This window comes from Chionomys nivalis, chromosome Y (genome assembly GCF_950005125.1).
Source record: "Chionomys nivalis chromosome Y, mChiNiv1.1, whole genome shotgun sequence".
Taxonomy (NCBI): Eukaryota; Metazoa; Chordata; class Mammalia; order Rodentia; family Cricetidae; genus Chionomys; species Chionomys nivalis.
The window spans coordinates 6,264,021-6,291,489 of record NC_080113.1 but is presented as its reverse complement, the minus strand read 5'-3'; the positions used below and the strand labels follow the sequence as shown (position 1 = coordinate 6,291,489).

The 27,469-nt window shown below is 34.6% G+C and overlaps 1 pseudogene; it reads right to left on the bottom strand.

Moving 5' to 3' along the window:
* Nucleotides 1-2,109: 2,109 nt before the first annotated feature.
* Nucleotides 2,110-27,469, bottom strand: part of LOC130868815 (transmembrane protein 132B-like) — a 103,750-nt pseudogene continuing 78,390 nt past the window's right edge.

Below are 27,469 nucleotides of genomic sequence, written 5' to 3'. Positions count from 1 at the left end.
AGGATATTATTTTGTTGTATCCACTCCTAAATTTAAAATAGCATAAATATTGTTTAACTGTAGAAAATAAAAAAATTCCAAAAACCAAAATAAAATTTTTCACTTATACAGATGACACAAGTGAAATCAATCTTTAATGCAGTTACTAAATATTAAAACAAGTAATTTTATAGAATTAAATTCTGCATGTAAAATGTACTCATCAAAATAACATAATTGCTGCTTTAATGGGTAATTACTAATTGAATGTAATTTAATTCTGACATGTAGAGAAATTCCTCATCTATGTGCAGCAGTATCACATATTTTAGTTATAATGTATGAGCATAATGACTTTTATATTTCCAGTATGTTTTAGAACATTCTCTTGTAAAATGTATTCAAATATCTCAACAATGTCACATTAATTTATAACCAAAAATACTTCCTCTTTTGCACTGTTGAGAGATACAAATTTAATTTATGTATATAAACATAAAATGTGAGCTTAAATAAATCCTTAGTCAAAGTCTTCCTCTTAGGTATATACTATTTTAACAACAGTTAAGAAAAAAAAACCCTCAAAGTTCTGACACAATCTGGTAATTAAGACCCTTGTAAGACAATGATTATTCTTCACAAATATGTATAAACAGTTGTTGATATAAGAGCGGCGGGGCTGTGTCCCCGGCACCCGGCCGCCCGCATGGCTAGCTTATGCCCCCAAATAATTACACGGAAACTGTATTCTTTTAAACACTGCCTGGCCCATTAGTTCCGGCCTCTTATTGGCTAGCTCTTACATATTGATCTAACCCATTTCTAATATTCTGTGTAGTACCACGAGCTGGCTTACCAGGGAGAATCTTAACCTGCGTCAGTCTGGAGTGGGAGAATCATGGCGACTCACTCACTCGGCTTCTTTCTCCCAGAATTCTGTTTTGTTTACTCCACCCACCTAAAGGCTGGCCAATCAAATGGGCCAAGGCAGTTTCTTTATTAGCCAATGACCTTCCTCCATCAAACAGTACTCATATAAAATTATAATTCAAGTTTTTATATCTGCTATTCACTTCAAATGAAAATGTTTGAAGTGATTCCATAGAATACTCATTCACTAGATTCCAGAAGTTTTCTTTTTAATTTAAACAAGTAAGTCACCTATATTCAGACACACATTCACAAAAGATACAGTAAGTTACTTAACATTCTTACCAATCCATTGTTTATCAACTTAAAAAGTTCAGCAGTTTTAATTTTAATATTTTTCTTATTTGTGTATACAGTGTTTTTGATCATATGTTAGTGAAGCATGTGTGTATTATGTGTGTAGCGTTCCCCGGTTGTCTAGAGGAGAGTGTGTGATTCCCTCAAACTGGAATTAGAGATATTTGTGGCAACTGGGAACCAAACTGGAGTCCTCTAGAAGCCCAGCAAATGTGCTCTAAGCCATTAAGTCATCTCTCCAGGACTTATTATTTTTTTGTTTTGTGGTAGAAGTAATAAACACTTTGAGTTTGCTGCCAAGTTTGGTCATTAGATCCCAGATTGACAGGCAGAGAACTGAGTCTCATAAACTGTCCTCAAAAAATCCAGCCCTGTAAACAATAAATAAATAAATAGGCAAGTATGTTTCGATTATATAAAAAATGGAGCTTACTGCCATTTGTTCAGCGGTTAGCCACTCTTCCTCAGAATTACCACGTTGATGTGCATAATATGATACACTTGACAGCATCCTGTTAATTTCATTCAGTGCATATATCTTTCCATTAAAAGAAGAAATCTGCAGCAATCTATAAAAATTGTAATCAATAATAATTTTTCATGATTCATAGGAATAGCAAAGGCTGGTGCCACATGCATAACACAAAAGCAACTCTAAAGACTGAAGTGGGAGTATCACAATATGAAAGCCAGGGTTACCCAGTGAATTCATAGCCAGCTTAGACTGTTACAACCCCAAAACAAACAATAAAAAACCCAAGCTAATCCCAAATCCAAACAAACCATTTTTTTTTCAAATTGGTAAAATTGCTGCCTATCATACAAAATCCTAGGTTCAATATGCAATCACCAAATAAGCAACAACAAAAATCACAGTAACAATAACTATAGGTAGAAAGTATCTCACCTGAGTATCATTTTTAACCTAAGAATTTCTAAATTTCTAATAGTTTCTTCTTGTCCTGGAATTCTTGAGGCTAAACTCTTTAGAGATTTAATAATCATTGAAATGGCATCATTTTTCACTTCAGTCTTCGCTTCTCGTTTCAGTTCTTCATTAGTTATTTTTTGTAATAATTGTGGAACTACCTCAATAACTGGGATGAAGTACTTTCTTAAAGTGTGTAGAGTGAGAAACTCATAGCACTGTCCAAAAGGCCTGAAAACAGGGAACACAAAACTTTAATATCCAATTTTTCTTCTACAGTCTAGTTTTCAAATTAGTTTCAACACGTACAAGCAAATCATGCTAAATTCAGAAAAAAAACATTTAAAAATTAAAACTCAATTATTTCCAAGTAAATAAGAGCAACTTGTATATTATGCTGAAAATATCTTAAAATATAACTTACTTAATTAGAGCTGAAATTGTTTGAATTGTTAATGCTGATCCAGTAATGAAACGATCATGCAAAATCTGGAAACCATTTAATGTGCCAAATGTGTTAATAAGATCCACTAACCAACCCTTCAAGTGAATTATAAGCATTAAATTACTTCTTTAAGAAACTACTACCTAAAATTTATGTTTTAAAACAGACAATATATAATTATAAGCCAAACTCTGTTATAAAGTCACACATATATGATTTACTTGTTTAGGAAGACCTAAAAGTGACTGTTTCTTTTTATATTTTTGCTCAGAAAAAGTTAACTTTTTAAATTGCATATATATTATGAACAAAATATTGGGCTTTGATCAACTAACATTTTCTGAGCCGGGCGGTGGTGGCGCACGCCTTTAATCCCAGCACTTGTGAGGCAGAGGCAGGCGGATCTCTGTGAGTTCGAGACCAGCCTGGTCTACGAGAGCTAGTTCCAGGACAGGCTCCAAAACCACAGAGAAACCCTGTCTCGAAAAACCAAAAAAAAAAAAAAAAAAAAAAAGTAAGTTTTAGCTGGTCGGTGGTGGCACATGCCTTTAACCCCTGCACTCGGGAAGAAGAGGTAGACAAATTGATCTCTGTGAGTTTGAGACCAGCCTGGTCTACAAGAGCTAATTTCAGGCTCCAAAGTTACAGAGAAACCCTGCCAAAAAAAAAAAAAAAAAAAAACAAAAAACAAAAAAAAACATACACACACACAAAAAAGGGGAACTTTAAAATTAAAAAATTGGAAAAATAAACGTGTTTAATTAAAGAGGCATGTATGTCTTTTGTTCTAAAAATCAATTTTTTGTTGTTGTTTTTTGAGACAGGGTTTCTCTGTGATTTTGGAGCCTGTCCTGGAACTAGCTCTTGTAGACCAGGCTGGCCTCGAACTCACAGAGATCCGCCTGCCTCTGCTTCCCAAGTGCTGGGATTAAAGGCGTGCGCCAACACCGCCCCGGCTCTAAAAATCAATTTTAAGAGAAAATAGAAATAGTAATGGAGAGAGAATAATGAACCTGAAGGGGAAATATTTTCTGAATTTATATAGAAAAGGGACTACAAAAAAGGTTCAGTCTGCAAAATGCTTGCCAGGCCAGACACCATCTGTGTCCCAAGCACTGATGTAAAAAACATAAGTGTGGCTGCAAGTGACTGTACTCCCAGCAATGATGATGCAAACGGGAGGATCCCCAGGACTTGATGGTCACCTTGTCATGTCTATCATTGACCTCCAGGTCCATGGAAAGCTCCTAAGTCAAAAGTTAAAATGAAGTGCAATTGAGAAAGATACCTAACACTGACCTGTAGTCGTGCGGGACACACACACCACCCAATTCCAATTACATATCACTCTCCCATACACAAATACACACCAAAACAAAACAAAAAGTACAACATTAAACAATGCTACAGAAAAGTCAAATTCTTGAAAAATAAATCAGTATAAGCTAATGCTAATTTTAAGAGATGAGAAACTAAATAAAGACTAAAACTACTAGGTTTATGGTTGTTTCCACTTTTGTTTATAAATTCCTAATGTTATCTGAAAGAAAAATGAATTCAGTTTGTAAACTCTGTATGAGTTAAAACTTTATAAAAACCTTGAAAATTTGTTAAACATACAATAAACACAGTGCCAAAAAAACCCTGTTGAATCAAAAGGAGAAATAATTTTGTAGTAACCTGCCTGGAGGCTACCTGAGGTACTAACTTTTATGTTAAATGGCTTAAGACAGAAGAGTAAAGATAAGTCAAGAGAAGAATGGTATGAAAACATACTGGAACTACAGAGCAGACAGACTACTAAGACAAATTACTTAATAAAGAATATAAAAGTGAGGTATCTAAGCAATCTGAGGTGGGATTTAAAAATTAAAAAAATTTAAAGCAGCTATGCACATAGAAAAGAATATATATGGTGGGTCATCTCTTCAGGCTTTAAGTCCATGTCCATACATTAAAAGTATTCCTTTTCTTGCCTAAGTTCAAAAACACTATAAAATGTGAAATTTCAACAAATGTTAAGATTGTGGAAAGAAAACCAGACAATCAGACAGACCAAATTTGAAAGGTATTAATATCAGGTACTCTTAAGAGCTATAAGAAATACTGACAAAAATCTGAAGGTAACTAGAAAAAAATATAAGCAAATTGAGTATACCAGTGAGGACAAAAAAATTTTTAAAACCTATCATTATAGATAAAAATATAACACATTCAACAGTAAGTCTGAACAAGGCAGATTTAACTACTAGAAATTTAATATGTGTAATTTTAACTCCTCAAGTCAGATAAGAAAAAGCTGTATTGATCCCAAAGGAATTATAAATCACCACCCATGGAGAAAAATACGGAACATAAAGTTCAAAAAGGGCAAAGACAGAGCTTACTTGAATGCTATACAAAAGATCTTCCTAATTTTGAGAACAGAAATATATAAATTTAAGAAGTCATAAAAATCTAAGAAGACACAAGCAAGAACTCATATGCATTACTGTGAAATCATGACCAAGAAACAGAAACTAGATTTGGTGGTTGGAAAAAGATGATTCCCACAGACACATCTAAATATTTGGTCCCACTGGTGAACTGTTTATGACAGGTTGTTAAGTATGGCCTTGTTGAAGAAGGTGTGACCTTGCTGGGGGTGTGTCACTGGCTTTGATGTTTCAAGACATCAGGCAAAGTGTCTCACTCTGTGTATAACTTACAGATCAGATGTGAGCTTTTAGCTGTTGATTCAGTCTGCCTGCTCCCACACTCCCCTCCACAATGGTCATGGACTAGATCTCTGAAACTATAAGAAAGCCTCTAATTAAATGCTTTCTTTCATAAGCTGCCATGGTCATGGTGTCATTTTACAGCAATAAAAAAGTAACTAAGTTACCAGAAAAGAACCTTAAGAAAGAAGCATATCCATATAAAATCAGAATCATCATTAGGAACCCTGCAAATCAGGATTAATTACATATTTTAAAGTTTTCGAGAAAGGAGAATGAAATAAAACGATCTGAAAGACAAATTTAAAATAAACTTGTATGGTAATAAACCTGTATGGTACTTTTTCAAGATATAATATCCCCACATTTTATTCTGGGCCTCTATATTCTACTCTAAACTTCCAAAACCTACACCAACACAGTAAAAATATTATAGCAGACAAAATATGGACCAAAATGCAGAGCTACCAAGTGTAAGAAATAAATATTCACAAACTGAATTGAGAACTGGTCAGAACATTAAATACCATAATTTAATGATGGGTAACAGTCATACAAAAGTTCAGGAGAATCTACAAAACAGGCACACATTCCCCCACAAATTAGGAGAAGATGCTTTCCCAAGAGCTGATGAAGCATTTATCAGCCTACCCTACATCACAAGATAATATCCAAGACTAATATAACAGAATGTTTTTCAGAACATAATGCAATGAAACAAGAAATCAAAAGGAAAAAAGCATAATTATAAATGAAACAGAAATTAAATTACACATTAGAAACAATCTATCTCTCAAAGAGCAAAAAACAACTGAAATAAAGATAATTAAAACAAGTAAAAAATCAAACATAGGGTGCAAAAAAGTTAATGTAGGGGGAAGTCTAGAGTTATGAGAAAAAAGGTTTCAAACCAGCAACTCAGCCACATCTTTTTCTTTTCTTCTACAGTGCTAATGTTTTAACTCAACTTTGGGCATGCTAGAAAGGCACTGTACAAATAAATTACACGCCCCCCTCAGGTCCACACTATGAACCCAAAGGAAAAAACAAACACAAAGTTGGAAGAAAATGGAATACATTTGAATGTATACAATGGAAATAAATGTAGAGAAGAATATGAAAAGCATCAAGAAAAACAGATAAAGCCAAGTCTGATTATAGGTATTACAAGTTCTACAGAAATAAAACAATTGTAGTACTTTAGTGCAATGAATTAGATAAACTGGAATTTTAAAAGAAGAAACTTCTAGAATTATACAAACTAATCCTACACTAGAGAATATTATTGAATTAGTAATTAAGAACTCAATAGCTGGGTGTGTGTTGACAAAAGCCTGTGATCCCTCCACAGATTAAGTGGAAACAAGACAATGAGAGATTCAGAGCCATTACTGTTGATAGTATATTGGTATGGGCTGGATGAAACTCCAACAAAATGATCAAGGACCAAAGTGTATTCTTCCTGAGGGCAATCATATTTCAATATTTAACTACCAACCAATATGATGTATCACATTAACAAAATAAAAAAACAGAAAAACAAAATAATCTGTTAATGCAAAAACCAGCAACAAGCAAAATCCAACCACCTAAGCACCCAACAAACAGAAGAAACTATTTCAACATAACAATGATCACACTAAAGAAGAATCAAAGTTAATGTAATACTCAATGTAGAAACAAAATGTTTTTAGGATTAGGAATGCCAATTTTTACATTTCATGTCCAAGATAATATTAATGTCTAAGTTTCAAAAATTATACAAGAACAGATATACAGTTAAAAAAACAAGGCACAAAATTTCCTACTTTTTAAAAGATGTACTCTATCAGTCTATGTTCCCACTTAGATTTTATTTCTGTGTATGTGTTCACATGATAAAACTGTATTATTTTTTGTAAGCTTTTTAAAAAGTGGTTAGTTATTCTACAAAGTTAAACTATATTTGAGACACCATAAACCCATTAAAAGTGACACTATGACATAAAAATAATCTATAAATCTATTAATTAGCATTTTTAGTTCTTTAGATGAGAAATTACTTTCTTGCTTTATGAACATGTTATAAAGCACAACTTTCAAGTTAAGAATAAGATAATTTTTACTTGATTCAATATTCACATTTTGATAAACACTAAGATTTACTTTTAGAGAATCAAATTCTAATAACTGCCTAATGGTAAATATTTCATAAGTGAAAATGGAAATTTAATTGTGAATTTTCAACATCTATTAAAAAGTATCTTTTGTTTTTTAAGAACATATACACACAAACACACACACATGCATGTACATGTGGACTTAAAGCACAAAGAAGACAACATACAGTCAATATTTGTCCTATAGTAGTTAAATTGTCTAACATTAGAGGAAACAAAAAATTAATAAATACAAAGAATCATTTTTCCCTGAGAAAAAATATAAATTAATTTTCAGCAAACATACTTATCAATCAATTAGTTAGTATGCTATATGTTTTCTTCAGGTTTTAGTTATAATGTTACCAGGAATTCCATGATTATGAACCAACAATACACAGTAAGTAAAAAAATTGCATAAAGCAAGGTTACATATTTAGATTGGCTATTGTTATTTTAAGCAGTACATTTTATCTAAATGCAAGTTTGTAGCAGTATTTATATAAAACAAATGCTAAAAGTAGTTAATACTGAATCTTTAAAACAAACCAACATACTTTTGGTAAACGTAGGTCTGGAGAACAGGCAAAGAGTTCATCTTCAGGAAACTGAACACTTGAGGACACTGATTCACAAGGACGTGCACCATTACAGATATGAAATTTGCAATGAGGATTTAAGGCCATTGCTAGAAGTTCTAGAAACAGACAGCAGTCCTGAGACAACTTCGTCACACAAAGCTCCACTAGGCGATGGGTATTGTTAATAATATACCTCTGTTAAACAAATAATAGTTAGGGAGACAATATGGTTTACATTAAGAACAGACTACAATTTCACATACAGAAAATTTCATTCTTGTTAATCATCTTTTCATTCATTTCTGAAGTAATTATGTGAAATTTCTTACACAGCACTACTGTGAACAAATTAACATTTTCATTATAGTAATATTCAATTCACTGTATAATTTTATGTTTCAGAACCACCTGCAATCTTAGCACTTAGAAAATATAAACAGGAAGATTTTAGGCCAGTCCAAGCTATATATTGAGCCCAAGGATATAAAAATTCGCTGTCATATGAGAATATTAAAATAAAACCCAAAAAAGATTTCTAATGATGTATCAGCAGTGGATTGCTTACAACTAATTACACTGTGTACACAAAATAAATGCAACAGTATTTTCTCACCCTGGTATGTTGTAGTCTAGAAGCAAAAATCAAAATCTAAACACTCTTTATTCACTACAAACATAAGTCTTAATTTATAACTCAAACATTACTTCCAAATTTTGCATTAACTGACAATTAAAAAGTAAATTCTGAAGTTTACAGCACATATGCATAAACACACATATATATGCAGGCCCTGGCCATTTTTGAAAATTTAAGTGACATTCTGCCCATAAAAAATGTGTATGTTTCACAACTTACGATTACTTGCAGTTCATAAATGACTGCCTTATCATTCAGTAACTTGTTAAAAAGATTACTATATTGTCATTAAAAGAAAACTGAGGTGCAGGAAAGATGGCTCAGCAGTTAAGAGCACCGTCTGCTTTCCCAAGGTTCCGAGTTCAATTCCCAGCAACCACATGGTGGTTCACAACCATCATATAATGAGATTTTGTGGGAGGAGAGAAGGAGGTGGAGATTTTCAATAAAAAAAATTAATTAAAAAAGGAAAAGAAAACTGAAATCTTACGATGGATCAAGAGTAGTCTAAGTTATTTCTGTTCCAAGCTATAATCCATCTGAGAATACAAAATTATGTTTGACTTTTTCAGTGTCAAAATTAAAGTTTGACCTTCCAAAATATTTCAGTATTAATTTGTGGCTTATATTTCAAAAAGAAAATTAAACTTTTATCTTTCAGGGCCAAGGTAAGTATAAGTTTCTTTGCTTGCTTCTACATGAAAACTGCTATGTAATTTTATCATTATCAGTTAGTGTTTCAGTTATATTGAGACATTACTCCCCAATTTATAAATATATTTTTAAAAAAAACACAACTGTGGATAACTTAGAATCAATAATATCACACATCTGGTAAACTATATTGTTACAAGATACTTGAATTCCTAGAGGCAAATTTTATTTAAAACTGTACTTAAAACCCCACACAAGATTTGCCTAAAAAAAAATCTCCTCCTTCCAAATTATATAACACCTATTAATAAAGTCAATACATTATTATTATTAGCAATAATATTTTTCAAACAGACTCATAGAAATCATTATATAAAACCAAATCTCCCTCATACAAAACTCACATGAATTTCAAATTTCCATCCACTCAGTGCCTCATCCATAAGGATTTTGGTAAAAGATACAGTTAAAACATCTCGAAAAAAACGCTGACAAGCTTCACTTTTAGCATCAAGGCCTATGAAAAAGTATAATAAAACAGATAAAAAACATTCCTACAGCCAAGTTTGTGACTACATATACTGTTAGAAACTGGTATGTTTTCTAATCCACACAGAATATTATATAGTGTTTGAAAGAAATAGCATTAATATAAAAACTCAGGATAGAATTCAGAAAAACTACATGAAAAACTCATCAAGGAATTGCAACAACTGAAAATGTCTCAGAACATCATGTAGCTTAACATTTTCTGATGTCAGTGAAACCTAAAACACTACTTAAAAAGAAAGTCATCTCTGCTTCACATGATGCCCCAATATAAGGGAAAGCCCTTATAAACTGAAAGTGAATCATTATCAAGCATCATTTAGAATTCTGGTTCAGCTTACACTGTACTGTAAAATGCCCTGTACGTTTGTGACATCTTCTGAATTAAGAAGATCTGTCTACAGTTGCTAAAGAGATACCACACCAGTTAAAAGAATGAATGTATTTTTACTGCTGAGTAGTACTCTAATATGTATATATTCCACACTTTCTTCATCCATTCTTCCATTGAAGGGCATCTAGGTTGTTTCCAGGTTTTGGCTATTACAAACAATGCTGCTATGAACATAGTTGAACAGATACTTTTGTCATTTGATGTGACATCTCTTGGGTATATTCCCAATAGTGGTATTATTGGATCTTGGGGTAGGTTGATCCCAAATTTCCTGAGAAATCGCCACACTGATTTCCAAAGTGGTTGCACAAGTTTGCATTCCCACCAGCAATGAATGAGTGTGCCTCTTTCTCCACAACCTCTCCAGCAAAGGCTATCATTGGTGTTTTTGATTTTAGCCATTCTGACAGGTGTAAGATGGTATCTCAAAGTTGTTTTAATTTGCATTTCCCTTATCGCTAAGGAGGTTGAACATGACCTTAAGTGTCTTTTGGCCATTTGAATTTCTTCTGTTGAGAATTCTCTGTTCAGATCAGTGCCCCATTTTTTTATTGGGTTCATTAGCATTTGCGTGCAAATGGATGGAAATAGAAAACACTATCCTGAGTGAGGTATCCCAGACCCAAAAAGAGGAACATGGGATGTACTCACTCATAATCGGTTTCTAGCCATAAATAAAAGACATTAAGCATATAATGTGTGATCCTATAGAAGTTAAATAAGAAAGTGAACCCAAAGAAAATCATATAGTCATCCGCATGGAGAGGGGAAAGTAGACAAGATTGCAGGGCAAAAACTGGGAACTTGTGGGTGAGGTGGCATGGGGCTAAGGGGAAATGGGATGAGAAACATGAGAAGGGGAGGATGGGAGGAACTCGGGGGATTGGGATGGTTGGGATATAGGAAGGATGGATACGGGAGCAGCGAAGTATATATCCTATCTAAGGGAGCCATCTTAGGGTTGGCAAGAGACTTGACTCTTGAGGGGTTCGCAGGTGTCCAGGAATATGTCCCCAGCTGGTACCTTGGGCAATTAAGGAGAGGGAACCTGAAATGACCCTATCCTATACTGATGAATATCTTGCATATCACCTTAGAACCTTCATCTGGCGATGGATCGAGGTAGAGACAGAGTCTCAATTTGGAGCAACGGTCTGAGCTCTTAAGGTCCAAATGAGGAGCAGAAGGAGGGAGAACATGAGCAAAAAATCAAGACCACGAGGGATGCACCCACCCACTGTGACAGTGGAACTGATTTATTGGGAGCCCACCAAGGCCAGCTGGTCTGGGACTGAATAAGCATGGGTTGATTCCCGGACTCTCTGAGCATGGCGGTCAATGAAGGCTGATGAGAAGCCAAGGACAATGGCACTAGGTTTCGATCCTAATACATGAACTGGCTTTGTGGGAGCTTAGCCTGTTTGGACGCTCACCTTTCTGGACGTAGATAGAAGGACCTTGGTCTTCCGCAGGGCAGGGAATTTGGACTGCTCTTCAGTATCGAGAGGGAGGGGGAATGGAGTGGGGGGAGGAGAAGAGGAGTGGGGATAGGGGGAGGGAAGTGGGGGGAGGGGGCAATATTTGGGAGGAGGGGAGGGAAATGGGAAACGGGGAGCAAAATAAAAATAAAAAAGAAGAAAAAAAAAAAAAGAATGAATGTACTGTTTTTGGAAAAACCATTGTTTAAGTCCCAATACTTCCACCACAGATTCACAAAACACTAGTAAATCTAGCTCCAGGGTATCCTATACCTTCTGGCCTTCATGGACTACTCAAGCATATTCCCCCATATAGACAGATATACATGTATACATCTGATTGGAAAAAATTGACACAAGGACCAAAGATATATAAATATGCCATCTCACTTCAAGGACTTAAAAAATGATCATTACATTAAGTTGGCTTATCGTTTGCCTTTGAAGACTTAAAAAGTAAAGAATGTTACACAAATTCCTAATCAGTGGTAAGAATACACAATACTTGACATGATAAAACAGAAAAAAAAAACCTGTCCGTTCTAGGATCTAGGACATAATTCAGTTAGTAATGTCTTTAACTTATACGTCTAAGACCTAAGTTTGATTCCTACATTTATACAAAAATAACAGGTAATCTCAGTGCTTGGAGAGGATAAAAAGATTCCTGGGGCTCCCTAAACTACGTGACAAGTGCTAAGACTGACATTTCCAAATGTCAGGTCTTCTCTGGCCTCTCTACGTACAATCAAACACACATGCTCACCTGTACATACAGACACAGATACAAATTTATTCTAAACTACAGCTATACTGCAAAAGTCAAAACTAGACTTTATTATTTCTTTTCCTGTGGTTGCTTCAAAGCAAAAGACCCCATATTTCAAAATATCCCATATTCCTTTTGAAAAACAAAAGACCTCCTTTTCTTCATTAACAAAAACAAACATGTAAGAAAATTGATTAGAAAATATACGTGTAGTAATAATGTAAAAACAATTTTCAAAAAATATTAGGGGCTTTCATTATCACATAATTTTATTTACTGTCATTCTAGTCAATGAAATAGCATGTTTGGGTAATTTTTGCTGAAATAATTTTATAAATAAATGTCTCAATGCCTTAAATTTAAATTTCACCAAAAATACAAGAAATTATATAGCTATCAAAAAACAAAACTTTTAAATTGTAAATAATCCTTAATGTGTATTATAATTTAAAATGAATGTGAATTAAACTTTATTCCCTTCTTAGAAACATGTAAGTAAGTACACATAAAATCCTGCTTCAAATTTTACAAGTTCAGATTGCTTTTTATTTGTCATGTTAAATATTTTTCATGTTTAAAATTTACTTTTTAAAATCCACTCCATATTCATTTCCTCTGGCCATTTTCCCACTGGCATTTTAAAATCTATGGTCCAATGTTTAAACAGGCCTTAACCTCCATGTATCAACCTTAAGACTAATCTAATGTAATGTGAAAATGACTACAGAGCAGCAGTTTTCTATCTCCGGGTCTCAACCCCTTTGGCAAACCTCCATCTCCAAGAAAATTGAAATTATGATCCTTAACCATAAAAAACTTATGGTTATAAATTAAGGACAAAAATATTTTATGATTGGAGCCACCACAATATGAAGAACTGTACTGAAGTGTTACAGATTAGACGGTTGAGAACCACTCTATAAAGTTTGCAACAGCCTCAGGCTCTCCAAAAATATGTGGACAAAAGTTTAAGGTCCCTCACTTCCCTGACCAGGTCACTACAACTAAACATAAAAGTTTAGGTGAGATCAAAATACTTTCCTTCTTCATTATTTATAATTGTAAGGAGGGAGTAAGACATGTTTAGGTGAATAAATGTCACTAAGGCTGACACAGTTTTCTAAACATATAGGATATCAGTAAAGCTAAACCCTGTTAATAAACAATAATGGGTAACATGGAAAATTTTGTCAATACTAATTATAGTGTCTAGAGAACTAAGAGATGCTTCTGCTGTCACATGCAGAGCACCTAGCTTCTTAGTTCTTAGGGGAGAGATAATTCCTCTAAAGTTTTTCCTGACTCCTTACTCTCAATGAATGAATGCCCATATATATATATATATATGTATATATATATATATACATATATATATATACATATATATATATATAATATAAACAAATTTAGCCTAAATATAAATAAATTTAGTTTATTGATATTGACTGAAAATCACAAATATTTAATTTTGTAATAGAAAAAATCAAAACCTTCAAAAATATTGTTTACATATATAAAAAGCATATACTATGAAAAGAATGGGAACATGTGAAACTCACCTTTTTAATAAGATCAATAGAAGCTTCTAAAAGTACTTCTAATTCTCCCTTTGGCACAACAGGAAACACCCATTGAGGTCTAATAATTATTATAAAATAAGATTATTTTTCAGAACATTACTCAAACACTTTAAGTTATGTAGAGTGCTTTTACTAGCAAAAAGAGTGAAACAAATGACAAACAAAATCCTTTTAGATTTAAAAGAAAATCCTGCAAACATCTCCTTTCGTGGCATTAAAGATATACATTATAATCTATATGTAGTTTTAAAGATAATATCAAATAACAAATAATTCAGCATTCTTAACAAAAAACAAAACAAAATTCAATTGCTAATACCTGTAGTTAGAAATGAAAGTGTTCTTTTAATTTGTTTTTTTGTTTTGTTTTGTTTTTAAAAGGAAGAGGATGTTAAGAGAATGTGAGTCTTTTGGGTGCCCTTGCATCCTATGTGCCATAAAAGCTACCAAGAACATCTGGAGCCTTTTGCCATAACAGTTTTTGATGATAATGTGATGATGGCATCTGTCTCCTTATTACTTGATTCAGGAATCAGGGATTTTTGAAGATGTAGCTACATACTTCACTTACCAACAATGGGTGAGTGGGCCAGCCTGACAACTTACTTACAAGGTTCTATATAGGGACACGTTGCAGCAGAACTTTACTTCATTAGAGCAAGAAAAAAGAGGTAGATTCTCTCAATCAAAGGTGTTAAGAAGCAGGGGTTTGGAAAGCAGGGAACATCTCAAAACTCCTGACCTTAAATATCAGTTTGACAGATTACTTAGACATGTTAAATATCAAATGTAGTTTCTTCTTTCTGTAGTTATGTATATTTTCTAGTAACCTAATATATCAATAAATGTACTAACAGAGTACAATTAGCAACGAAACTAAAAAAGAGAGTATTATGGGTAGAACAGAGTATGCACAATGGGAAAACCACAGAAAAGGAATAAAAATCTTCTAAATTAGTGTTATCCACTGACCCTCCCCTTTCCTCTTATTTAATACCAATTAATTTTTTGGTCAAAAGCAGTTTGTTCTTTCAAGTCATTACATCAATATGCATACAGATAAAAATAAATGCACCTGTTGACCATATCTTCCAACTTTGCCAGGTCAGCATGGGGGAATAAAAGATCTTCATCTTGATGCTGTGGTAGAGCATCACCTTGACCTGTTCATCTGGAAGAGTCACTGGAGAATTCTCATTGGAAGAGTCAGATGATGAGACCTTAATTAAAAGTTAAAAAGTCCCAGACTTAACTATTTATAAACACATGTACAGGACTTAGCAATTCACATATCAATATATATTTAGGCTAGGCTTACTTATTATCCGATATATATTATCTCTGTATTTAATTAAACTGGGGTAGTACTACTGATCTCTGCCCCTTTCCATCATCATGAATGCTTTTTCCCACAATATTAAAAATAATAATTATTAAATAGCACTGTATCAATTAAGCTAACTTAGAGAACACTTTTTAAAATGATTACTACTAGTATAAATACAGTTGTAGTTAACTTTACTCACAAAACTTTAAGACTTTAAGAGGTTCATTTGTCACCGCACACACACCATGACATAACTAATAATTAGAAACATGCTTTTGACAAAATACAAAATCCCTTCATGATAAAGGTTTTGGAGAGAGCAGGGAAACAAGGTACATACCTAAACATAATTAAGTCAATAATCAGCAAGCCAACAGCCAACATAAAACTACATGGAAAGAAACTCCCAGTGCTTCCATTGAAATCAGGAACAAGACAAGGTTGTCCACTCTCTCTATATCTATTCAATATAGTTCTTACGGTCCTAGCTACAGCAGTAAGACACCAAAGGGTGATCAAGGGGATACAAATTGGAAAAGAAGAAGTCAAACTCTTACTGTTTGCTGATGATATGGTAGTTTATTCAAGTGATCCCAAAAATTCTACCAAGGAACTTCTACAACTCATAAATACTTTGAGCAGGATACAAAATTAACTTTAATGCTGGAGAGGTTGTGGGGAAAAGGGAACACTTCTGCATTGATGGTGGGAATGCAAGCTGGATGTCAGTGTGGCGATTTCTCAGAATAGTAGGAAACAACCTTCCTCAAGACCCAGTAATACCACTTTTGGGTATATATCCAAAGGATGCTCAATCTTTCCATAGGGCATGTGCTCAACTATGTTCATAGCAGCATTGTTTGTCATAGCCAGAACCTCGAAACAACCTACATGCCCCTCTATTGAAGAATAGATAAGGAAAATGTGGTACATTTACACAATGGAGTACTACACAGCAGAAAAAAATAACGATATCTTGAATTTTGCAGGAAAATGGATGGAGCTAGAAACCATTATCTTATGTGAGGTAACCCAGACACAGAATGACAATTATCACTTGTACTCACTCATAGATAGTTTTTGAACATAAAACAAAAAACCAGCCTACAAACCCCAACCCCAGAGAACTTAGACAACAATGAGGACACTAAGAGAAACTTACATAGATCTAACCTACATGGGAAGTAGAAATTTAGAAAAAGACAAAGTCTCCTGAGAAAGAAAATTGGAAGCATGGGGACCTTGGGAAAGGATTGAAGGGGGAAGGGGAGAGGCAGGGAGTGGAGCATAGAAAAATGTAGAGCTCAATAAATGTCAATAAAAAATGTAAAAGAAAAAAGAAACAAAAGAAAAATACTAGTCAACTATCATATGAAGAAAAACTGAAATACTTAAAAAACAAAAGAAATAGTTACAATAAATAAATCAATTTGGTCAACAATAGAGATAAGAATTATAGTTAACATTAGGTATCAAAAATTAATAACCAAATCAGTTAATATTATTTATCAAAATTCACTGCAATGACAAGTCACATGAAGTTTAATATGGATAATCTGCAAAACTTTACTCAAATTTTATTTCTGGGAAAGAAACATTCAGCATGCTCAGGTGTTGTATTTCTGAATGATAAAAGTCTAGAATGGAGTGCTCTAAAGAAGTAAAGTTTTCTAGCATTCTCACAAAATCCAGATTATACAACAGGGAGATGGGAATCACAAAATTAGAAAAATGTTCTAAGTATCATGACTTAAAAGAATGAACAATTTTCTGAACACAGGAACATAGCTCATAAGCAGTGTATTTATTTAACAATGAATAAGACTATGAAGTTTGATCCCTAAAACTCTGAAATCCAAACAGAAAAAAAGTACATCACTAGTATAAAAGGCTATTACTTTATCTATCTATATTGAATTATCTTCATGAGTCAACTGAAGTCTCCAACACAATCTATTCAGAAAAAAGAACACATCTATAAATAGGGCAGTTAACATTTCTGTACTTAAAGTAACTATGAAGCAGTAAAGGGTTGCATTAAATTAACAGAGGGGGACTTTCAGAAATTGAAGGTTTCTAGAATAATTTGTAAGTGAATACTTATAAAATGCTCTAAATGTAAAATGAAGATAATGACTAAAAATTTATTAAGTTGATAAGGAAATGTTCAACATCCTTAGTCATCAGAGGAGTGAAAATCTAAACAACTCTGAAGTTACATCTTACACACGTCAGAACGGCCAAGATTAAAAACACTGATGACAACTTATCCTGGAGAGGTTATGGGGTAAAGGGAACACTCCTGCATTGCTGGTGGGAATGCAAGCTCTCTATAACTAACTTAGAAGGTAGAAAAGGACAGTAAGAAGCCTAGAAATGTAAATGCCCAGAAATCAAATACTGAGACTGAACCACTATTCTATTTTTCTCCAAATATATCACCACTACATCACAAAGGATTTATTAAGGCGTTTGTTTTCACACAGTATGTTCACATTTCAACGGCAAATTTCAAGCCATATGGAAGATCATGTTGGAGAGAGAGAGAAAGTCTGACCGGAAATTAAATATTTAATTATCCTCAGAATTGCAGAAACTATAAAATCAATAAATAAATTGTAAATTTAAAATAACCATTAAAAATGAAGGGTTTTAACAAATAAAGGCAACAAGGTGAGCAAAAATAAAAACCAGGAGATGAAAATTTTTAAAAATAAAATATTAGCGATAAATAGTATAATAAGAAAGAAGGAAAATATGGACGGGATTGTTAATAGACTAATGTTCCAACACAGAAAAGCAGAGAGTGAAAAAGGAAGTAGAATTAAAAACACTAATATCCAGATATGTGAGATACTTATATATCCAGAAGAAAGAAGAATGAAAACTAAACAGAAATAATTGCTAAAATTTTTCATATGGTTTTAAGCAAGACAAAGCAGTGCCTCACTGCTAAATGTTAGGTGGTAATCCTAGAAATAACAGATCACAAATTTTAAATAAAAATCTTTGAGTACCAGGGTTAAGTTTTGCACCGTGTTATTAGTTCTTTTTATTTTTCACACAAATATGACTTTTATTTATCTATAGTGTATATACACTTATTGACTTCCCAGTTTCATAGTGTTTTTAACATAGTGCTTACCTATCTGTTTAGACACCTTCTCTTTATGTGGCTTTGGAAATGTTGAAATATAGGCTCAAGATAAAGGAGAAATAATGTAAACATACACATACACTTGCACAAAGGAATGAAAGAAGAAAAGAAGGGAGGGAGTCGGGAAGATTAAAGATGCATATGAAGTCAGATAATCTGAGTTAAATCCCAACAAAATAAATGGTGGAAGTAAATATGCACTTCCATATATTCCATGTTTTCTGTTTTCCATACATAATAAGTTAATAAATAACAAAAATGAAAGTAAATTATCAACATTAGATATGACTTATATTAGGTCCGTTCTAAAATCTTACTTGTGAATAAAAATTCTTACTCCCATGACAGGAAAAGAAACAATTTTTGAGATCTAAATCAAAATAAAACTAATACTCATCTATGTCTTAATATTTAAACAAATATTTCATTGGTTTTTATTTTACAAATGAAGAGAAACTAGTTTAACGTTTAGTAACTTGCATGTATAAAAGGTGGAACTTGAACATAAATAGCTTATTTCACTCTATGCTTCTGACCAGCGATGAGTAACTTAATAATTTTGCTCCAGATTCATAATTATCTTTAAACAAAGTAAACACAAGTCTTCAGCATACATAATATTTAAGTTTTTCCTGTTACTAACAGCTAGTCATTTTACTTAAGTACAATGAGGCAGCATTTTTGATTAAACAATTATTCAATTGTTAATTTTCTACAATACCTAAAATATACTATAATCATACCTGGTTCTTTTGGAAAGAAGACTGAGACTGCCCATCAGGAGCCTGTCCCTGGTTTTCATTCCCTACTACTGGAGAGCCACGACTCATGACTGTCATGATCACCAAAGAACAGACCTTTGCTAGTTTGTCTGTTTATGGAGTTGTCCTAAGAGAAGAAATTATAATCTACTCATAAAAGAGAAAGTACTAGCACGTGCCAACCCCTAAAATCTCTAATTCAAGAGCAAACAATCCTGTAGAAATTATTTTAATAACATAAAAGTATAATAAAAATTGAAAAGACGAATAGGAAATCAACCCCACTTTAACGACCACTCCAAATTTAAGCAAGATCTCTATAATTTGTAATACAGGATTATAAAAATAAAACAAAAGTAATAAAAATTTTAACAATATTTTTACTCACCCTGATAAACTGTTTTGCCGAGAAAACAAGACATGCCAGTTAAGTAAAGGCCAAAGTATAACACTAGAATCCTCAAAGGATTAAAGATTATGACGAGAGTTTATGCAAAATAACACAATGGCATTGATTAAAACGTTTAAAATATTTAGGACAGTGATTTTTAACCAAAGCTATAAATCTGAAAATAAAATTTCCTGTCTTTTTTAAGGATGCTAATAAAGCCTGACTTTGGCCTGGACAGGACTAGACCACATATCTAAGGCTAGAAGTTGGTTGTTAAATATCTCTAAGAAAATAATGTGCCATATAAGTGAAAACAAGTTTCACACAAAAAGTCAAGTGTTGAAAGTCAAATAAAGTAAAAAGAAATAATCTGACATTTACCTGAAATAATCACAAGTACCATCTCCAGCTAAAAGAAGTCATGATCACAAAAAGCAAGCTAGATAGAGTGAAAACTGAATAACCAAAGGAATGGATCAGTTACCAATACACAGGTAAAATAATTTAATAATAACGGTTTTAGAAATAATGTAGACTTGGCCCCAGTCACTGAGCCGCCACCGAGGCTGCCTCCTCCTCGAGCCCCCTCGCTTCCTGAAGCTCCATAGTCGTCCTCCTGTCCCTCCCCTCCCCCGTCCCCCCCCCCCCCGCCCCCGTGTCCCGTGTCCCCACCCCCACCACCCCCACCCCCTCTTCTCCCTCAGCCGCCTTCCCTTTGGTGATGCAAGTAAGGGTGATGGCCAGCTTCCTGCTGGCACTAAGGATTACATCCATATAAGAATTCAACAGAGAAACGGCAGGAAGACCCTTACCACTGTCCAAGGGATCGCTGATGATTACGATAAAAAGAAACTAGTGAAGGCGTTTAAGAAGAAATTTGCCTGCAATGGTACTGTAATTGAGCATCCAGAATATGGAGAAGTAATTCAGCTACAGGGTGACCAGTGCAAGAAAGAACATATGCCAGTTCCTAATAGAGACTGGACTGGCTAAGGACGATCAGCTGAAGGTTCATGGGTTTTAAGCTCTTGTGACTCTGAAGCTTAAGTGAGGATTTCCTTGCAATCAGTAGAATTTCCCTCCTGTCCCTTGTCACAAGTTTAAAAACCTCACAGCTTGTATAATGTAACCATTTCGGGTCCGCTTTTAACTTGGACTAGTGTAACTCCTTCATGCAATAAACTGAAAAGAGTCACAAAAAAAAAAGTAGTCTTGTGGGTTATTTATTTTTTTTTTTTGGTTTTTATTGAGACAGGGTTTATCTGTAGTTTTGGAGCCTGTCCCAGAATTAGCTCTTGTAGACCAGGCTGGCCTCAATCTCCCAGAGATCCGCCTGCCTCTGCCTCCTGAGTGCTGGGATTAAAGCCGTGTGCCACCACCTCCCGGCTTGTGCGTTAAATTTTCTCATATACAAAATGATTTTCTCTTTTTATGAATAAAGAGGCACAAAAAAAAGCACATTTTCATGTAAATACTAAGTAAGCAAAATATAATCATAACCTAGAGTCTAGCTTTAGAATAAGTAAAAGTAGTATAAACTTTAGTAATAATCATAAACAAAGGAAACCATATAAAGTTAATTTTTGACCGACAAATTTACTAAATTTTTAAGACATTAAACATCATTATGGTGAATGGCAAACATGAATTTTTCTTAAATATAAAATGGCAATTGTCAAAAAACAATGTGATCTATCACCATGCACAAAACTCATGTCCAAAACAGTCAAAGACCTCAACATAAAGCCAGCCATGCTGAACCTTACAGAAGAGAAAAGGGGGAATACACTTGAATGCATTGGCACACAGCACCACTTTCTAATTATAAGTCCAGAAGCACAGAAACTGAGAAAAACAATTAAGAAATGGGACCTCCTGAAACTGAAAAGCTTCTGTAAAGCAAAGGACACGGACAACAAAACAAAACGAAGGCCTACAGAATGGGAAAAGATCTTCACTAACCTCACATCACACAGAGGTCTGATCTCCAAAATGAAAGAACTCAAGAAATTGGACAACAAAAGATCACAAAATACAAAAAAAAAAAAAAAAAAAAAATGGAGCACATACTAAACAGAAACTCTCAACAGAGGAATCTAAAATGGCCGAAGACACATAAGGTCATGCTCAACCTCCTTAGCAATCAGGGAAATGCAAATCAAAACAACTCTGAGATACCACCTTACACCTGTCAGAATGGCTAGAATCAAAAACATCAATGATAGCCTTTGCTGGAGAGGATGTGGAGGAAGAGGAACACTCATCCATGGCTGGTGGGAATGCAAGCTGGCACAAGCACTTTGGATGTCAGTGTCGTGATTTCTCAGAAAATTAGGGAACAAACCTCCCTCAAGACCCAGTAATACCACTTTTGGGTATATATCCAAAGGATGCTCAATCGTGCCACAAGAACATGTGCTCAACTATGTTCATAGCAGTTTTGTTTGTCATAGCCAGAACCTCGAAACAACCTAAATGCCCCTCGACCGAGGAATGGATATGGAAAATGTGGTACATTTTACATAATGGGGAACTACACAGCAGAAAAAAATCACAACAGCTTGAATTTTGCAGGAAAATGGATGGAGCTGGAAAACATTATTTTCAGTGAGGTAACCCAGACACAGAAAGACGTACTCACTTACAGGTGGTTTTTAAACATAAAGCAAAGAAAGCCAGTCTATAAACCACAATCCCTGAGAACTTAGACAACAAGGAAGACACTAAGAGAGACTTACATAGATCTAATCTACATGGGAAGTAGAAAGTAGAAAAAGATAAGATCTCCGGAATAAACTGGGAGCATAACGACTTGGGGAGAGAGTTTAAGTGGAGAGGGGAGAAACAGGTAGGGGAGCAGAGAAAAATGTAGAGCTCAATAAATGTCAATAAAAAAAAAAACCCAAAAGGAAATAATGTGATCCTAGACAAGTAGTAGACCAAAAGTGGAAAAGAAAAAAAAAGATAAAATATGCACACTTATGTATACATTATCTCCATAGTGATGATTATATCTTATAAATTCTTATTTTTGTTGTCTACGAGTAATCACTGAAACAGCCTATGTAAAAATTTTGTGACAATCGTATTGTTTTCTTATGGTTTGTCTTGCTAGTAAAACTAAAAAGTTTTCATTAAAGTAAGGCAGGGTAACTTTCTGTTATTAGTTTAAATCTGCTCTATAGATCGAGAGCAACGTATCTGTTTCGGTACTGGCTTAAATCTGTTCTATAGAAAGACTGAGGAATATTTTTTTGCAAGAAGTTCACTGTTAAAGAATGGCTTTCCCTTTTTGTTATTTATATTATGTATACACTGCGTTGAACCAGGGTGATTAAATTCAATCGGGTAGTTTTTGTTTGTTTTTTCCCATTTTGCAAGAGAGGATTTCTCAGTGTAACAGCCCTGGCTGTGCTGGACCTCCCTCTGTACACTAGGCTAGTTTTGGACTCAGAGATCCGCCTGCTTCAGCCTCCTGAATGCTGGGTTTAAAGGCCTGTGCCACCGCAGTCCAGTTCTAATTGCTTTTAAATAACAAAAGGAAAGGCTGGAAAGATGGTTCAGCAGTTAAGAGCAGTGGCTGTTCTTAGAGAAAATACTATTTTTCCAGCATCTAAACAGAAGCTATACTACTGGCCAGTCCCAAGAGAAATACTACTTGTTTCTGTCCTCTGAAAGCACTAGGCATACAGTGTGCACATATATACAAGCTAAACACTCATCCATACAAAATAAAACAATAAAAAGGTTTATAAAAAATGAAAAAGTTTAAAAACTATGTACTCAAAAGCTTACATTCGGCCAGTATGAAAACATGTACCAAATAAGTATATGAAAAGATGTGCCATGTTACTTATCCATTAATTAGGGGCCTACAAATTAAAACCCCGAACAAGAGGCACTCACTAGAATAAAGTCAAATAAAGACTGAAGGAATTGAAAGCTCAACAGCTGCTCATAGGAACAGAAAAGGAAAGTTATCTGGAATACTACTATTTAAATTAACATAAATTCAACTATTATTTAAATTAGCATTCAAGAATTTTATATCCTCAAACCAATCAAAACATAATTGAAAAAGTGATTCTGCAAATTAAGTTCTTTTCTGTCAATTTAATAGTCTCAAAGTAAAAACAACCCAAATGTTAACCAACAAACGAGTAAAGTGATTTGTGCATATAATGGAATACCATTAGTATGCCATATAAATACCAATAATTTAAAACGCACACTACTGCATAACATAACATTAATTTCAAAAACAGGGGGAAAAAGCTATACCCTAAGATTACATATTGCCCAGGTGGCAGTGGCACTTGCCTTTAATCCTAGCACTGCAGGAGGCAGAGGCAGACAGAGGCAGGTAGAGCTCTATGAGTTTAAGGCCAGTCTGTTCTACATAGTTAGTTTCAGGACAGCTATAGCTGTTATACAGAGGAACCCTGTCTCAAAAAAAAATCAGATTATGTGTTTGCTTTATGTGTGACACTTGAAAATTATAAATTAATGGTGAAAAATCATCTATTAGAAATTACCTGGAGCTAGAAGTAGAAAAGAAGCAAACATTACTGTTTGCCTAAGAATGGGCTACATTAGATTGAGATAGCTTTCAGAATTCTATAAACACAATTTACTGAAAATCAGATTTGTATATAAAACAGGAAAAAATTTATATGCAAATATCTTTGTGACACTATTAAGTTAATCAGCACAATTATGAAAACAATATTATTTATCTATAGCCTGTTGCAAAGAAATCAAAATAAGAAACTTTCTCTTTTCTGTTTTTGAGATAGTGTCATGATAGAGTTCACACTAGCTTGCAATTTGCTATGTATCCCACGCTACACTCAAACTCATGGTCCTCAATTTCAGTCCCACAAGTTCTGAGATAGGACTCTCTAAGAAACACACTTTAGAAAACAAAACAATATAATGGCTGCTGATAGAGCTCAGTGGGAGAGTGTGCTTAGCATGTTTTCAGGATTGGGTTTGGGGCTCAGCACTGTCAAAAGAAAAAGATTTCTGGAGTTCAAACAATTATCATTCAGGTTAATCAAAAGTTGATTTGCACAAATGGTAACCTAAGTTTGTGCATTTTGTATATTGTAGTTTAAATTTCACTCTGCTAGAAGCTAAGTATTCATTTATATAAGTCATAAAAAAACCTCTTAAAAGTTACTTCTCTAGGGATTTGGAGGAAACAGACTGAACATTCATTCATGTTAATGCTGCTTAAGAATAGTAAAGAAAACAAGTAAATCTATCCAACTTATTTTAAAGCCAGAAGCAAACAAAAAAATCATTCTGAACTCACCAAATAAATTCAAGCTTTCATTCTTCCCACACTGGAAAAAAAAATAAAGTTTAAGATGTTAAAAGTAAAATCACATGAATGATCTTTGAATTAAGAGTAAACAAAGATACCTTCATATTCACATATGCCCAACTATCAGTTAATTAACATACCAAGGAAATGCAGTGTAAGGTTCTTTCAGCCTTTCAAGATATGGATTGCAATTATCAACACTAGTACAGTTGACCCTTTTATCATATAAACTTATTGATAATTAGCCTCAAGATACTGAAACTTTCTAACCAAAATACCCTAATGCATTTTGTAAAGACGTAAAAAAAGTAATCAAAACACCTCAAATAATTTTAATGACAGTGGACAAACGTTAGTTAGATTTACAAGATGAACAAGCTATGTCTCATTAAAAATTACAGCTCCGGGACAGGCACCAAAGCTACAGAGAAACCCTGCCTCGAAAAAACAAAAAACAATAACAAAAAAAAAAAAAAAAAAAAAAAAAAAAACAAAGAAAGAAAGAAAGAGAAAAATTAGAGCTCGAGTATTTAGGAATCCTTGAGTTAAAAAGTTAAACAAAAATTTCAAACTGTAGGCAAAAAACACACAAATTCTAACTTATTTCCATTACGTAAATTATGTACGTAACGCTTTTATAAATACATCCCCAAACCTAGTTTTGCATCCTTCGAATTGGTATGGCAATAGAAAAACACATTTATGAAACATCACAAAAATCAGATTCACCACTCACTAAGCCAGATTTTTCTTTTTTGAACAGAGAAAACCAGATAAAGTGGCAGAACAAGGCCAGCTTAGGAAGGACTTTTTCATTAAAACACCCTTCGAGGTATGTTCAACCTCAGCAGCCTCGGGAAGGGCAAAAATGTATATTTCTCTGGAGAAGACGCCACTTACATACCGGACGTGGGTAGACAAATGTCGCTTGGCCAAAAGCAGTACCCGAGGCTTAGCTTGACTGTAAAATATTCATTGTCAGAAACGACATTTGGACCAACCCTCGGGTGTACAAAAAACAAGACGCGAAGCTTTAAACAAGGACCAAGCTCTTTCCCGACGCAGTCCTCAACATAACCGGAAAGGGAAGAGGAGGGTCAGCTATTTTCTCGCCTTAAGCAAACATTAACTATTCGCAACAGCCCGCCTTTTTAAAACACGTGACAGAGAGCGTAAACTAAGAGTGATAGATCTACAAGCCACTGCTTCATTCTCCTATCCTGTCTGAATTCCACCAAGTAGTGAGTGCTTCGTCTCTTCTGAGGCCACAAGTGTAGTGGCCGCGTCAAGAAGCAAATTTCAACAAATTACTGCCTGCGTGTGCCTTACACAGAGACCTCGGCTACTATTCCGACTTCTCCCCACAGAAAAAAAACGAGCTTCTTACCTTTTCTTCTCTGTCCTGGGAGCCGAATGCTCTAACCGCGGAATTCCGTTTCTGTAACTCCGGGCGTTTTTCTGGCGTCACCTCCGATTTCTCCGGCGCCTTATGGGTACACTTTTCTTTGATCACTGTTCTTGGTCTTGTGATATCACAAGAATGGCGTAACCAAGCAACAGGAAACAGGGGAAAGGGAATTTTAGGTCCTTTTAATATACCAACATGGCGGATGGATCTAGTGATCCTCCACACACTAACGGACGGTAGCTACCAACAAAAGCAAAAACTCCCAACAGTCTTTGCGTCACGCAAAGGTCAAGGGATCTTGACGCACGGAAGGCCACGCCCCGTAAACCTTCCCTTACGTACGTCAAAGCGGGTCCTTCCTACATGCTGTGGTCCTTACCTTTCTTCTTCCGTTCCCCCATTTCCAGCACCAGTACCTAATAAATGGTTCGGTCAGAAACTGGAGGACAAATGACACTTAAGTTCCTACTTACCTATAGAGGGTTCAGGGAAAACAGGGCGCTTAGGCACTACCTGAAACTTGACTTTGTGCTGGGAAAATTTTACGTGGTCGGAGTGATCAAATTTCATAGCTGTCCATAAGGCCCTGAGACTGCTCGCATACATGTATAATTTTAATATTGATGATTGACGAAAATGATTGATTACCATTTTGAGAAGATTTTTTTGTTTTTATTTTTATTACATTTAATTATTTTTATTTTAATTTAATATGCATTGGTGTTTTGTCTGCATGTGTGTCTGTATGAGGGCGTCAGACTCCCTGAAGGTGTACTTACAGGTACTTCTAAGCTACCATGTGGTTGCTAGGAACTGAACCCAGGTCCTTTGGAAGAACAGCAGGAGGCTGAGTGTGTGCCATCCCCAGGGCGAACTGTCCAGGAAGGGGGAACAGGGCCCCTCAGCTCCTGCTGCAGGGGCTTCTTTGTTACACACGACCCTGCCTGCCCTATTGTCTGCAAGATCCTTGGCCCAGGAACAGTTCCTGATCCTGCACTAAGGCTATCCACCCAGAGAGGC